A 16,298-nucleotide genomic window follows, 5' to 3' on the forward strand; every position below is an offset into this window, starting at 1 on the left:
ACACTTTGTAAAGATCCATTTTGAGGGTTATATTAGCTGTGTGAACTTTGTTTATGCTGTTCAAGGCAAGCGCGAGCTCCAGGGGCGGGGGAGCACTAGAATTAAAGGGGCCGCACTCCCTGAATCGGCGCATTTATAATGGTGCCCCAAAATAGGCAGTTAAAAAAATTAATAAAAAAAAACTATGGGGTATTTTGAGCTGAAACTTCACAGACACATTCAGGGGACACCTTAGACTTATATTACATCTTTTAAAAACATGTTCTTCGGCACCTTTAACACTGTTGCCACGGGTTGTTTATCATGTCCGCTGGTTGAAGAGACCCCAATTAACATGATATTTAGCCCCTGGAATTTCACCAAAAAAACCAAAAATTTTACCCCCCCGAAACGTTAGTTTTGAGAAGCAATTTTGTTGTAAAAACCTGGTAACCCAGGACTATACTCAAAAAATCTGCAATTTTTAGGGCTGTGTTTATGCCTTGGCTTCACGTGCTAACAGAATTATCGTAATTACGACTTTCCTAGTGATAAGTTGGACATGAACGCCCTCTCAAGTAGTAGCCTATTTACAGCTGGGAAACTCTGGGATAATTTTGATACTCAAGTTCCTGAGTTGGGCGGGCCATAAACTGTAAACATAGCTGCTGTGCTATATTGCCTTTTCATTAAAGTAGTGCATATTTACTTATATTAATGATTATTTGAAGCATATTGTAAGTTTTATACTCAGCAAAAATAGCCTGTATTTTACTGAAATTCCAGAATCACCAGTAGAAAGCTGCATATCTAGATTATGCAGTTAATGTTCATATGATTGTCAATTAATACGCTAAATATCATTTTGTCTTTAATACGATTTTCCCAATAAATAGGCAGTAATTTGAGGGGAGTTGTGGCCTAATGTTTAGAGAGTCCCTCTCTTCCACTCCCATTACCCACAACTGAGGTGCTCTTGAGCAAGACACCTAAGCCCCAATCGCTCCCCAGACACCGCAGTAAAAAAAACCCCAAAAAACAACTGCCCACTGCTCTGTGAGTGTTCACTACTGCGAAGGATCCATTCACAGGAAATAGCTTACTTAATTGTTGGAAATAAGGTGGATACCAGAAGGATATCAGTGACTTATTATATGTTGATGCCCTTGACTAATAGCCCTAACAGACAATCACGATGCAGGAAATTGAGTCTTCGGTATTTCAAACTTGTTTTTGTGTTGTTTTTACTGGTATAATGATTTACTACGTAAACTAGGGAGCAGAATGAAACATATTTTTAGCTTGACGTGATCTTGATGCAATCTCACTAATCAACTACTGTTGGAAGACTTGTCGACCGTTGTGACTCCACCTTACTTCAAAGCAGAATCCCTATGGATTTTTATACAGAGCGAGATAGAGCTAAGGAGATGAGATAAATGTATATTTCTTAGATTTAGGCTCCAAAGATTGATTCAGGGGTTTTACAGTATAGTGACTTGTAGCTGAAATCACTTTAGTACCCAGAGCAGAAGACGTGTACTACTGATATATCAGCCCTGCAATCAAGTTCCTGACAATCACAAAAAAAGGAAAGAAAAAGAAAATCACAGAATTTTAATCTCTAAAAGCTTAAAAAGCTTTCTAGTCCTATGCTGCGTAGTATGCTTCACGATGCTGCAGTGTTATAAATGATCTTGTATCACTCATATCCTTTGGGACAGAATCAGGAAGGTTCAAACAGGCAATAGGAGAGAATTATTTAAAGGTACAGCACAGTGTTGAGCCAACCATAAAATTCATTAAGCAAGGCTTGCTGGTAAATTCCTTAAGGCTTGAAGAAGATTGCTTTAATGATGTCTCATGCCTTGTAGCCTGTTCAATCTCATACAACCAAATTAGCTTTAGTCGACTCCACTGGTATTTGAGGTAGTTCTTAGAAGGCGAACCATACAATTGGTTGATTAAGATGCAAATATTAAAATATACCCCTAGGAATACAGGCATGATGTCTGTAGTCATATAATTGTGTCTGCCAAGCAATACTTGACACTGTGACAAGTGTAGCGGCTCTGCTGTTGACATGGAGTCAGCGATGTCAGCTGTGTTTCTTTCTAGCAAAAGAGATTGAGTATTTGTCCTCTGTCCTTAAATCCATCAAATTGCAATGTGACTTGAATAATAGATTGTCTGTCAGGCCTCCTGATGTCATTTTTTTTTTTTTTTGTCAATATTGAAGCAGCTTGTGTGTTGTGGTACGCTATGGGAGTTGCTGCTCAGTATATGCCTGTTGAATTATTCTGAGCACAAAGATAAACACATCCAAAATGTCTAATTTGGAGACATGCTGACTGGTTTGGTAAAGAAGCATGAATGTTGATCAATGGGAGCTGTGTTGCTAAAATAGAAAGAGGATCAATAATGCAAGCAATGTTTGCTTACAGAAGCCGCAGTTTTGCGGTACAGTTTGAGTATATCTAGAGACGAATGGAGTGTTTCTTCCATTTCTTGATGATTTTCGTTTGACTGATGTGCATTGTGAAGGTCACAAGACCTTGAATGCTTGTAAACAACAAGTACTCTAGCTGGAGAGTGCTTGTTCTCTTGCCAGACCAGGAACCAGCCACTTTCCATTTGTAAATGTACAACAAAGTGAGACAGAGCTCTGAAAACCTAACCTCACGGGCAACATCCATTTCAAGTGCATGTTAAATGTATTCCCTCCTGCTATGTGAAATTTTGCTTGTAAATTTAAACTGATAACACCTACAGCCGTTTTGCCGTATTTCTAAGTCTCAGTCCCACATGTCTAATGCTCTGAAACTAGCAAGGAAGAACACTTTTAGAACTCTGTCATGTACAGTTCTGCTCATAAGCTTACATATACCCTTGTAGAATCTTTAAGATGTTTATTAGTCACATATGGCTAAAATAGAAAACATTAAAGTGCCCCATAATGGATTTTTTGAAAATTACCTTTCATGTAGTGTGTAACATAGCTTTAAGTGAATGAAAACATCCTGCAAAATTTTAAATCTGAATGTGCACCGTATATAAAGTTATTGTCTCCCAAAAGTAAGAGTCGACTCTGAGTCAATTAAACGAGTCGTTTGTTAAACGAATCCCAAGCCGTTTCGTTGTGACGTCACAACGAAACATTAGCATATTACCTGCCCACTTATCGTGCACACACTCATTTTTTCAACAATACCACAGCAGTACAATCTTTTGTTGTGTTCCCGTCATTTTACTGACGACTGCTTCTCAAACCTCGGTGAGTTTAACGTAGGATTCACAAAACTCTTGGTCTTAAAATATGGATCAGTGCCCAGTTTATTTGGACCAGCTTGCTCCTCTGAATCTCAACCTGTAAGTATGATTAATAATTGATGTTTATATTTTCTAGCGATTGTTCAAAATTCGTAGTTTTGAATGTTATGTTGTGTAACGTACACCCTAGTCTGTATGTCTCCTGCTAACCGGCTAACTCACGTTTCTGTAGTTCTGCTATTCAGATGTGGGTCCAAAATTGTCTAAAAATGTGTCGATTAATGCAGCTTGTCTGTCTTATTATTGGAGTAATGATCAAGGATGGAGCACGACTTAATGCATTATCAGCTATTCACGTTTGTGCTCGGCTAACGTGGGAGTTTACAACACAGCTGTGGGGCCGGTTCACTTACACAACTTTATCCTCTGCATTTTTATTATTACAGTAGTATGGAGCTCTATCTGTATTGTAATAGGATGTTAAGATGCTAGTTCACGCTAATGTCCACTTGAACCCATAGTGTGCTACAAGTGGTAACTAAATACATTTTTAAATACAGAGATGGTATTTTAAAAGCATAATTTTAGTTCATATTCATCAAAATAGCACAGTTGAGTTCTTTAGATTATCTTAGAGGGTTAGTTCACCCAAAAATGAAAATGATGTCATTAATGACTCACCCTCATGTCGTTCCAAACCCATAAGACCTCCGTTCATCTTCAGAACACAGTTTAAGATATTTTAGATTTAGTCCGAGAGCTTTCTGTCCCTCCATTGTAAATGTATGTACGGTAGACTGTCCATGTCCAGAAAGGTAATAAAAACATCAAAGTAGTCCATGTGACATCAGTGGGTTAGTTAGAATTTGTTGAAGCATCGAAAATACATTTTGGTCCAAAAATAACAAAAACTACGACTTTATTCAGCATTGTATTCTCTTCCGGGTCTGTTGTAAATCCCGGTTCGTGACTCCGCAGTGACGCTGCTGACGTAAGACGCTGCTGACGTGTTATCCGGTGCGCCAGAGCTTCGTTTACAGTCTGAGGGAGACGCACGCTCTATTCTACATTGTTTGTATTTTGGTATTGCTATATTTTTTAAAATGGTGCATAAGTGTGCATGTCGCGGATGTCCTAATCGCCAAAAACAACGACGTAAAAGTGCATTACCAACGCCGACAGATGAAAGGATTCAATGGAATCAATTCAATGGAATCAATTCAATGGAATCAGTTCAATGGAAAGGATTCCGGAAGAGAATACAATGCTGAATTAAGTCGTAGTTTTTGTTATTTTTGGACCAAAATGTATTTTCGATGCTTCAACAAATTCTAACTAACCCACTGATGTCACATGGACTACTTTGATGATGTTTTTATTACCTTTCTGGACATGGACAGTCTACCGTACAAACACTTTCAATGGAGGGACAGAAAGCTCTCGGACTAAATCTAAAATATCTTAAACTGTGTTCTGAAGATGAACGGAGGTCTTACGGGTTTGGAACGATATGAGGGTGAGTCATTAATGACATAATTTTCATTTTTGGGTGAACTAACCCTTTAAGAAGAATTAAAGAAGAATTTTTAGTATATTAAGTACAAAATTAGTGTGCGAAAATGAAGTACATTATGATGAGTGTACTTTTTTTTCACCTGGGGTTAATAAAGGCCTTCTGAAACGAAGCAATGTGTTTGTGTAAGAAAAATATCCATATTTAACAAGTTATAAAGTAAAATATCTAGCTTTCACCAGACAGCCTTCCATATTAAACTTAGGAAGAAAGTGTAACACCTCTCGCAGTTCAAAACGCTTATGCTATGTCCTACGCCGTCCATATTCAACTTACGAAAAAAGCTTAACTGATGCGACGACAGCTGTGGGGCATGTCATTTCATAAGTTAAACTGTATAATAATGAAATGCTAAAGGTTGTTGGAATTTATGTCTGCTATTATGGGCTGAATATAACTTGGATAGAAAGGAACTAAGTTCCAATCAGAAAACAAGTGAAATATGAAACTGAGTAAAGCCAGGCTATATATCGAACTCTGTGAAAAATGAAAATGCAGAACATTTAATTGTCCTCCGGTGTGTCATTCATTTCAGTGCGAGACCTGGTGACAAAAGACATGTGAGGTATTTGTTAAAAGCTTTAGGGATTGCAGTGTCCCCACCCAGCCGCAATAGTTCCCAAGCATCAGAGAACAAGCTTGCTGGTATCACTTACTCCATTCACAGCTGGTGGTCTCGACATGCTACGTTTAATTTTAGTAAGAGCTTTTTTTTCTTTCTTTTTTTTTGATCAAGCCAGCATCCAAAGGCATTCATCCTAAAGCAAAGTCAAACTTTGATATGAGATGGAGCTGTAACTATAGATGTTTGAGGAACTGCTGCTGTTGTTATTTTCAAGCTATATACAAGCTCTAGTTTTGATGGTGTCCTTAAAGTCGAAGTGTATCATTTTTGTGATATTAAAATGCTTTTTCCTCTCCTGTCCTAGCTTGATTTACCCCAAACTGTGCAAATACTGTGGTGCTGTCACCATCCAGACACAGCAGGTGAACGTGATTTCACCAAGCACAACATGTTCCTGGATCAACATCTTTGCTGATCTTGGAATAACATTTGTGTCACAATATATCGCAATACAAAAATTCAACAATATCGTATCGTGGATAGTGGGAATATGTGTTGAGCATAGTTCACCCCCCCAAAAATTAAAATTACTGTGAGAGAAAAAAATCCAAGTCTACAGAGTTTAGTGTCAGTACTACATTACATATATCTAGTCAGTGACAGAGTGCAAACATATTCATCTAAAATAATTCAGCTTCAGCGTTAGAATCATGAATATTTTTATTCTGGTGTCACCATTGTCCTGTGCATTGGGTCACCAACACCAAGTCCAAGCCTATTCATTTCCACCCCAATGTAAAACCAAATGTAGCATTTTAATCAACAGTACATTTTTTGTTATCCTTTTACCATATGTCTTGGCGTGTGGCAATAATATCATATCATAAGTTCAGTATCGTGATATGTATTGAATCGTGACATGAGGGTATTGTTATTCCCCTTCAATCAACCAATCAGATTTGAAGTTTACAGTTTATGTCAAGTTAAGACTTACAACCGGGGTTAGGTGCTTCTACATTAGTGTTATTCACTTATCATTTCCCTCTGATAGGGATAAGTTATGGGTGGGTTAGGTCGTTTAGGGGTAGGGATATAGGGTTAGAACTAAATTTTCAGACAAGAATGTTGCCTACAAGTTTCTAGTATGCCTAATTAGACCTTGATTAGCTGGTTCAGGTGTATTTAATTGGAGTTGGAGCTAAACTCTACAGGACCGGGTTTGGAGACCCCTGATCTAGAGCAGAGATGGAAAAGACCATTTACAGCTAATACAGGCAATTTACTATATGGTATTATTTACAATTTACTATTTAAAAATATGGGTTTTAAAGCTTTTTAACATGTATAGCGCCACCTCAACAATATTCTAAATTGTTCAAAGCATTTGAAGATGAGCATGGCGAACGGGAACGTGGTTTGTGTAACATTAGCAACACATTATTAGCTGTTTGATAACATAATCAAGCAAAAGGCTAATCATATTAATTACCCATATGTGTCTGACATTGTAAAATACGATACTATTGTGCAGCGTTTACCTCACTAAGTTGACCAAGTGGATCTCTGAGCTTGTGTGAGTGAGTGGAGGCGGGGCTAATTTGCATATTCATTGATTCGCGTATACTGAATGAGTCAAGGGTGCAGAGTTACATTCAAGCTATTTTAAGGCATGAAGAATTTTTTTTCACATTTAAATATGCCATTTATGGTATTCAAAGATGAGTTTTAAGGGATACAATTATTGACTACAGGGGGACTTTAAATCTAAATATCTTTAAATGTAATTGAATAAAAGTACTCAGTATTCAGTTTGAATAGTGCTCAAGCACAAATACTCTCAATATATACCACTGCTAAGTTAATATGACCCTTTCAAAATGTGTGGCTCTTATAGTGCTGAAATGAATCCATGATCCACACTGCCTTTATGTCACCATAACTGACATATCAAACACATCTTCAGTCACTTTAGTCATTTACTAGCTCTTTATGAACCCTGAGAGAATCAGGCGTCATCAATCACACTTCATACCACTTCAACATGTCTTATGATAATGCAGCACATGACAATCAAAAGTTTAAATGCTGCAAAAAATTCAGATCAGTTGGGTTATCCAGCGTTTAATATATGAAAGTGTTTCCAGCCTAAGTTAACACAAGCTTATGATGGATATCTACTGGATATTTGATTAGGGACTAAGCTCTGGATGGTATGGTTTTGCATGCACAATTATGCCTAGAGGAAAACTGCTGTAATTTGTGCCAAGAGTCTGACCAGGTGACTAAATCACAAAGGGTGACTTTGTTCTGAAAGTCATGTAGCATCAGATTAATGTTCAGTTGTTGATGAAAGCTTGTTTGAAACTTAACCTTTTTACAAGATATGCATGAAGTTGGTGACATTTTTTTTTTCTATGTGTGCAAGCAGATAACTTTGTTGACAATGACAATTTTCACTAACTCTGCCTGACATTTTAGTAAATTTTTTTACCTTTAGTACAAATAGCATATGTCTATTTACACTTTGTATGCACTTATATAAACAAAATGCTATTTGTTGCTGTTTATTCCTAGTGCTAACAGTATCTTCCACAATTGACACTAAATAAATAGCATCTAAAAGGCCTCTGTCTTTTTTAATTCAAACCTGTCCTTTGCTCTAACATTTGATTCATGTCTTGTTAAAGCTCTCATGCAAAGTCTTTTGAAATGCATTTAAATTGAAATTGTTTTTAAAGATTTTCACATCATGTTGCTTTGATGTTGAGGAGAATTTTACAATAAACTCCTATTAGTTAACATTATTTGAGGCATTAACTAACAATTACTAACTAATAAGAAATACATTTGTTACAGTAATTATTAATCTGTTAACATTAGTTAATAAAAATACATCTGTTCATTGTTAGTTCATGCTCAGGTCTATTAAATAAGATTAACCGATTGATTTTTAAAATATATTAGTAAATGATGAAATTACCATTTAACTTTATATTTTCATTGTCAATTCATTGTCAGTTAACTAATGTAGTTAACTCTTGATGGATTAGTTCACCCCCATGTCATCTAAGATGTTTATGTCTTTCTTTCTTCAGTCGAAAAGAAATGAAGGTTTTTACGGAAGAGGATTAGGGCCAAGCAATAATAAAAAAATAAAACCATCTCGAGATTAAAGTTGTTAAATTTCGAGAAAAAACTTTAAATTTCGAGAAAAAAGTTGAGATAAAATGTTGAGAATGAACTCGTTAAATTACAAGAAAAAACTTGTTAAATTTCGAGAAAAAAGTTGAGATAAAATGTTGAGAATAAACTCGTTAAATTACGAGAAAAAACTCATTAAATTTCGAGAAAAAGTCGAGATAAAATGTTGAGAATAAACTCGTTAAATTACGAGAAAAAACTCATTAAATTTCGAGAAAAAGTCGAGATAAAATGTTGAGAATAAACTCGTTAAATTACAAGAAAAAACTCGTTAAATTTCAAGAAAAAAGTCGAGATAAAATGTTGAGAATAAACTCGTTAAATTACGAGAAAAAAACCCATTAAATTTCGAGAAAAAGTCGAGATAAAATGTTGAGAATAAAGTCGTTAAATTACAAGAACAAATTCGTTAAATTATGAGAAAATGTTAAATTACGAGAAAAAAGTCGTTAAATTACAAGAACAAATTCGTTAAATTATGAGAAAAAATTTAAATTACGAGAAAAAAGTCGTTAAATTACAAGAACAAATTCGTTAAATTATGAGAAAAATTGTAAATTTTGAGAAAAAAAGTCAAGATAAAATGTTGAGAATAAACTCATTAAATTATGAGAATAAAGTCATTAAATTACGAGAAAAATGTTGTTAAATAACTTTTTTCTCATAATTTAATGACTTTATTCTCAACATTTTATCTCAACTTTTTTCTCGAATTTTAACGACATTTTTCTCATAATTTAACGAATTTATTCTCGTAATTTAACGACTTTTTTCTCGTAATTTAATGACTTTATTCTCAACATTTTATCTTGACTTTTTTCTCGAAATTTAATGAGTTTTTTTCTTGTAATTTAACAAGTTTATTCTCAACATTTTATCTCGACTTTTTTCTCGAAATTTAACGAGTTTTTTTCTCGTAATTTAACAAGTTTATTCTCAACATTTTATCTCGACTTTTTTCTCGAAATTTAACGAGTTTTTTCTCGTAATTTAACAAGTTTATTCTCAACATTTTATCTCGACTTTTTTCTCGAAATTTAACGAGTTTTTTTCTCGTAATTTAACAAGTTTATTCTCAACATTTTATCTCGACTTTTTTCTCGAAATTTAACGAGTTTTTTCTCGTAATTTAACAAGTTTATTCTCAACATTTTATCTCGACTTTTTTCTCGAAATTTAACGAGTTTTTTCTCGAAATGTAACAACTTTAATCTCGATATGGTTTTATATTTTTATTATTGCTTGGCCCTAATCCTCTTCCGTAGGTTTTTGAGAAAAACATTCTAGGATTTTTCTCCATATAGTGGACTTCAGTGGGGTACAACTGGTTCAAATTGCAGTTTCAGTGCAGCTTCAAAGGTCTCTACACGATCCCAGCAGAGGAATAATTGTCTTATCTAGAGAAACGATTGGCCATTTTCTACAAAAAATAAAAATGTATATACGTTAACCACAGATGCTCATTTTGCACTGCTCTGCGATGCGCCACGCATTACGTAATCATGTTGAAAAGGTCACACGTGACGTAGGCGGAAGTACAAACCCAGTGTTTACAAAGCGAACGTGCAAAGTCAAATGGCCTTTACAAAAAAAAATAAAACAATGATGTTGGACGATTTTGGAGTTTTCCACCCTACCACGGTACTTCCGACTACATCACGCACGACCTTTCCAACATGATTACGTAATGCGTGGCGCATCGCAGAGCAGTGGAAGATGAGCATTTGTGGTTAAAAAGTATATACTTTTTTTTTTTTTAGAAAATGCCTGATCGTTTCGCTAGTTAAAACCCTTGGGATTGTGTAGAGCCCTTTGAAGCTGCATTGAAACTGCAATTTGGACCTTCAACACGTTGTACCCAAGGGAATATTTTCCTCAAAAACCTTAATTTCATTTTTGACTGAAGAAAGAAAGACATGAACATGTTGAATGACTTGGGGGTGAGTAAATTATCAGGAGATTTAATTCTGAAGTGAACTAATCCGTTAACAATGAGACCATTGTAAAGTGTCACCGAATCCCCATATGTAGTGCATTGAAGATCAATCTGCGAAGATCAGAAGCAGTGTCGGTTTGAGAAAAAAAAACCACCCTTGATAGTTCCATGTTTGCGTATATGCACTCACAAATCCATTATAAATAAGATGGACTTCATCGAGGTAACAATAAAGCAGTTTGAGGTAATTTAATTAGCCCTTTGCCTGGTTGCTCGCTCACGAACAGAATGAACAAGTAAAGCGCTCCAGGGACGAGACGGAGATTGCGAAGGGTGCCTGCACTGAAGTGGGCCCCGCTTCAGAATCCCGATGACTATTCATCGATAGCGGTCCCTGAGCAGTGAAGGGTAAGAGCAGTGCACTCTGGGATGGAAAACCATCCACACCAGAATTGGAATATTATTCCGCTGCATGCCTCCAATAGACTGCAGTTTCCTTTCTGAAGTGCGTTAAGCCTCACAGCCTCTCTGAATTCAATCAGTCATCAGGGCTGGTGGCAGGTTAGTGCTTCTCTCTATTGATTTCAACCTAGGGAAGTCAGCAGCTGACAACATGCATTTTCAATCTCGACGGCTCTTGTGCTACTGTGAGAAGTTGCATAAATAATACATCCAATGAATTTTCATCAGCCTCTGTATTTCTGTGCGCGCAACGCACGCCGTGACGAGGCCAAAAGATGTGCATCTAGAATCGCTGAATAGAGCTTCACTGCTCTGCCGTCGTCAAGATCATGTCCCGCAGCGATGTTTTTGTTTTAAGATACATCGATACTTCATTTCTGAGGTGTGAAGAGAGGTAATGAATAGTTAATATTTCTGCCATTCACTGACAGTGATTAACTAGAATTATTACTAGAGTCCTTTACCACCACACGCAACACTCTCCATCTGCGGATGATAGATGACGGATTCATCCGGAGACTTAAACACCCCAGACATCCGTTCAATGAGATTCCATCTGCCAAAGGCATCCTCTTCTATTTCTCCATAATAAGTGGACATTTTTCATATTGGTCTGATTTGTCTGTGGAAGACGCAATCATTCATTGAGATTTACAATGGAATGACAATCTATAAAAAAAAATACAAACGTTAGGAGCGGTGGCCCCGGGGACAAGCTAGATTTCTATTCACACTATAAATCTGGTGTTGGGAACAGCATGGCAGACAATATTAAAACACTGCTGAAGCCATCACACCTTATCTGGGTTAACCTTGAGCTTGTGTCATCTTCTTCGCCATTCTGGTTGCTGTTAATGAAAACTGTTCAACAGCAAGCTAAATTGTGAACGTATGTTTGTCACATTCTCTCTGTTTCTAATTTGCATGTGTTTCTTTATCACTTCTTTAATGGTGTGTGCATATGTGAGAGAATATGTGTATGTATGTTATATATATATATATATATATATATATATATATATACATAAATGTATTATGGGACATTAAAAAAAAAAAAAACTTAATGGAGATACAATTCATTTTGAAGTTTTATTAAGTGTTAACAATGAGATCATGTGGTTTTTATAATCAATTAACGCTGCTTTTGTCATTTTTTACAAGATTAGTCACCAAAAAAGTCATTCGGTTTAACCAAAATTCAGTTTTACTGAATGACACTTTTGGTTATACCGAATGACGATATTTTCAAACAATGCTAACAGGCTGATATCTAGCTATCTGGCAAAAGGACAATCAAACATTTTATATTTAGTACAAGTTTTTTTTTCCATGTTTCCACAACATTTTCCATGTTTTATAGCGGTTGTACCGAATGACCTGATGTTTTGGGACATACGAATGAGCGAGTGAAAACATGAATTTTTCAAATAAGAGAGAGTTAGTTACTTTGCTTCATGATCATGTGGTCCTTTGCAGGTGTTTGAATGATGTCACATCCTGTCACATGATATTGACCGCATGACTTGATTCAAAATGGTCCCTTTATATTGGTTACTCCAAATGACATCAATGAAATCCATTTTTCCGGACACTCTTTCTCATAACAAAGCAATGACTTCTACACATAATTTTAATACCATTTTGCACTATGTTGATATATGATGTTATAAAATCATGCCAGAATAAAAAATATATACATTTATTACATTTTAAGATATTCTAATCACAAATGAAATGGCTGTATTGGCCTTTGGACGGTTAAACCGAATGACCTTTTGACACTTCAAAATCTTTAAAATACCTTTATATGTAGCAAAATATAATTAAAACCTTTTGTATTCAATAAAAGAGATCTAGTTGTACTACCTTACATACTTTGGATGTCATATCTTTGTTTTTTATTATTAATAAGGCCTTTGGACAAAAAAATGACCTGTCATGGCATTGACCCTTAGACACTTTAAAATGTAGCCTAGTATGCTCTGCTGTTCAAAGGTTTTGGGTCTGTAATATTTTTAAAAATGCATTTAAAAAGAAGTAAAAATGCAGTAAAAATAGTCATAATATGCAATATTATTACAATTTAAAATAACTCCTTTATATTTTAATATATTTTAAAATGTAATTTATTCCTGTGATGTAAAGCTGAATTTTCAGCATCATTACTCCAGTCTTCAGTGTCACATGATCCTTCAGAAATCATTCTAATATGCTAATTTCATTTTTATTAATATCGCTATTAAAACAGTTGTGCTGCTTAATATATTTCTGATAACTGTGAGGACTTTTTTCAGAATTATTGGATGAATAGAAAGTTTAAAAGAACAGCATTTATTTGATTATTATTATTGTTTTTGTAACAGTGTTTTACTGTAGTGTACTTTTCATCTTAGATATACTTTTGGATATTTTTCTTTTTTTTACAAGTGCTTCTTTATCACTTTTTTAACTCTACAGGAAATGGTCACATGTTCAAAATGCATTTGTTCTCTATATATGTAGCTTAATTATTCCTTTTTTTTCTCAGAGTTTTAAATTGCTGTCTTAAATTACTATAGAACAATTTGCACAAAATCACGCTGCCCACAGTCACTTAATTGCACCTCATATATTGATTAACAGGGATTTTGCATATATATATTTTTTTCTTCCATGGGCTGCAATTACTTGACAACCTAATCCCCATATCTAATCCTCCTGCCATTTTCTCTGGTAGGGTTGACCTCTATCACAGATAAAGAGACCACCTGCTTTTCTATTCCTCATTAATAGTCCTGAGCCCAGCCTGATAAACTCTCTCTTTTAACTACGCTTTGTCAGACAGTGAACCTTGACCTGTGGAACACAGTATTCAAGTGTTCACATTTACCACATGAACCAGAGATGGAGGTCTCAAGGGAGCGATGCATTATCTATAGAGGGCAGTTTTGACCTGGTGACAGCCATTGAAAGAGGGATTCTAAGTGGCTCAATGAGCAATGTAATTTTTACTCTACATTGTCAGTAATGACAGGACTGAATATTGTGATGGTGCCATAGAAAAGTAATGGTTTTAGATGCTAATTGTCGCAGAATTGCTGTTCATTTGGTAGTATGGTCTTAGACTAAGTCTAACCAGGCTCAGCGCACTTGGTTTTCAGCTACAAGTATTTTGCCCACACATAGTTCTTTTTTGCTTGTACTGTTTCAGCCATTCACTGCAGGTTCCTTAGTGGCTTTTACCTTAAAAGTTTAGTTCACCCTAAAATGAAAATTCTGTCATCGTTTACTCATGTCGTTCCAATTCCCGTAAGACTTTTGTTCATCTTCAGAACACAAATAAAAATATTTTTAATAAAATCTGAGAGCTTTCTGTCCCTCCATTGATGGTCCATGCAACTACCACTTTGATGCTTCAAAAAGTTCATAAAGAGATCGTAAAACTAATCCATATGAATTGAGCGGTTTAGTCCAAATTTTCGGAAGAGACTCGATCGCTTTATATGATGAACAGATTTAGTTTAGGCTTTTATTCACATATAAACATTCATCAACTCACACATCAGTTGTGGTAAACAGAAGCTCAGGCATGTTTGCTTGACGTGTGAGAACCAATGAGGTTCATTCTGGTGTGTTAAGCAGCACGTTTGGGCTTCTGTTGGCTGATGAATGTTTATATGTGATAAAAAAGCTTAAATTAAATCTGTTCATCATATAAAGCGATCGAGTCTCTTCATAAAATTTGAACTAAAGCACTTGATTCATATGTTTTTTTTTTTTACAATCTCTTTATGAACTTTTTGATGCGTCAAAATGGTAGTTGCATAGACTGTCAATGGAGGGACAGAAAGCTCTCAGATTTCATTAAAAATATCTCCATTTGTGTTCCGAAGATGAAATCAAGTTTGGAACAACATGAGGGCGAATAATTACTGACTTTTTAATTAATTTTTTAATGAATTTTCATTTTTCAGCTTTAAGATCTTAAGGGAGAATCTCCTACTTAATGGGCTTTCCATAATGCATAGGCTTGCATCATAAAGCAGAACCACCACAACTCCCAGTGACAATGTCCAAAGTGCTAATTAAGCTAATAAATCACTGACACATTGCGCAGTAGTTCAGACAGAGAGACAGCTTTTGTCATTAAGCATGCAGTCTGTTGGTGTTATCCGGTAAGGTCACATGAAATGAATTGTCACAAGCTGATGTACAGTCAAATCAAAAATTATTCAGACATTTTTGATATTTTTGATATATTTTTACTATATGGTGCAGGACGCTATAGTTCATTTATGTAAGTGAGGATAGCAAAATAAAGTAAACAGTGACATTTTATACCCAAAACTTCTTCATTACAGTGGACTACTAGTAAAACTGATAAAAATTTGAGACCAAAAATTATTCAGACACTTTGACTCACCATGTTTTGATTAAGTGTTATCTGACATATTTAAGATAAATTTTTTTCTGACACAGTTTAACTCAATTTTATTACCATTTTTTTAAACTATAGTGAATAAACTGTATTAATGAATGAAATGTTCAAGGTGTCTGAATAAATTTTGGTTTGACTGTATATCTCTCTACATGATTTGATGTTAGCTTGAAGAATGGAAGGTGCAGAAAGTGCTAATAAAATAATTATTAGTTCAATTGTATTGTAACTGAATTAAAATGTTCATATTGTAATGTTAAAGGTGCCCAAGAACGTTCTTTCACAAGATGTAATATAAGTCTAAGGTGTCTCCTGAATGTGTCTGTGAAGTTTCAGCTCAAAATACCCCATAGATTTTTTTAAATTAATTTTTTTAACTGCCTATTTTGGGGCATCATTAACAATGCACTGATTTACACTCGGCGCCGCCCCCTTAAATCGCATGCTCCCTGCCACACCTGCTGTCGACTATATTACAGCGCATTTACAAAGTTCACACAGCTAATATAACCCTCAAATGGATCTTTACAAGATGTTCGTCATGCATGCTGCATGCATGCTTCGAATTATGTGATTAAAGTATTTATTTGGATGTTTACGTTTGATTCTGTATGAGTTTGAGGCTATATGCTATGTGGCTAATGGCTAATGCTACACTGTTGGAGAGATTTATAAAGAATGAAGTTGTGTTTATGCATTATACAGACTTCAAGTGTTTAAAAAATGAAAATAGCGACGGCTCTTGTCTCCGTGAATACAGTAAGAAATGATGGTAACTTTAACCACATTTAACAGTACATTAGCAACATGCTAACGAAACTTTTAGAAAGACAATTTACAAATATCACTAAAAATATCATGCTATCATGGATTATGTCAGTTATTATTGCTCCAT

The sequence above is a fragment of the Megalobrama amblycephala genome, linkage group LG17, assembly GCF_018812025.1.
Source record: "Megalobrama amblycephala isolate DHTTF-2021 linkage group LG17, ASM1881202v1, whole genome shotgun sequence".
Taxonomy (NCBI): domain Eukaryota; kingdom Metazoa; phylum Chordata; class Actinopteri; order Cypriniformes; family Xenocyprididae; genus Megalobrama; species Megalobrama amblycephala.